Source organism: Nannospalax galili, unplaced genomic scaffold (genome assembly GCF_000622305.1).
Source record: "Nannospalax galili isolate Female #2095 unplaced genomic scaffold, S.galili_v1.0 C50003634, whole genome shotgun sequence".
Lineage (NCBI taxonomy): Eukaryota > Metazoa > Chordata > Mammalia > Rodentia > Spalacidae > Nannospalax > Nannospalax galili.
The window spans coordinates 1-829 of record NW_008481576.1 but is presented as its reverse complement, the minus strand read 5'-3'; the positions used below and the strand labels follow the sequence as shown (position 1 = coordinate 829).

The 829-nt window shown below is 38.2% G+C and overlaps 1 non-coding gene across 1 annotated transcript; it reads left to right on the top strand.

Annotated features, from left to right (window-relative positions):
• The first annotated feature begins 625 nt into the window (after positions 1-625).
• On the top strand, positions 626-730 carry LOC115069175. The gene has a single exon (XR_003848454.1). It is a non-coding gene; the product is annotated as a U6 spliceosomal RNA (small nuclear RNA).
• Positions 731-829: the final 99 nt, after the last annotated feature.

Sequence of the window (829 nt, the reverse complement as noted above, 5' to 3'; positions counted from 1 at the left end):
TTCTCTAACATGAATTCTCTCATCTCACCTTGTACACAATTTAAAAGCTAGTCCACATACTATGTTTAGAAGGATATAGTTTTTGAAATTAAACCAGGGCCTTTTACACCTATGAATGGAAGAAGAAACTTTCTGTATACTTTACCATTTACCCATCACCAAACTAGCCAAGTTCCACCAGGAATGCTCAGAAAAAGATCCAAATGAAACTACCTTGTGCTTTTAAGCCTTCTCGGTGCACTCCAGTCATGCTGTCTATAGAATAAGGTGTTGGAACATCTGCACTCATATGTGGTGGTGAAGGGGGCCCTGTGGTGAAGTCAGGAGAAGCTGGTACTTTAGACAGTATGGTTTTGTTTTTAAATAGAGGCTCTAAGACACAGTCTAGGGTATCATTATTACTTTGTGAATTACTCATCCTGAAGCAGTTTTCAAATTGAGGGCTTATCTTGCGTTGCTTTCTATCTGTTATATGCAGAATTCATAGAGTTATCATAGCAACCTGATATGGAAGGTTTATTCCTTTTAAACAAGGAAACTAAGGGCTAGGGAATTTCACCTATCCTAGTAAACCAATGAGTACTGAGAAGACAAAAGTCAGTTTAAACAGGAACTCAAATACAATGTTCGCTTCAGCAGTACACGTACTAAGATTGGAACAACACAGAGAAGGTTGGCATGGTCCCTGCACAAAGATGATATGCAAATTTGTGAGTCATTCCATATATATATTTATTATTTTTATTTTATTTTATGCATATGAGTGTATTGCCTACATGTGCACCTGTGTTGTGCAATGCCCACAGAGGTCAGAAGAGGGCATCGGATC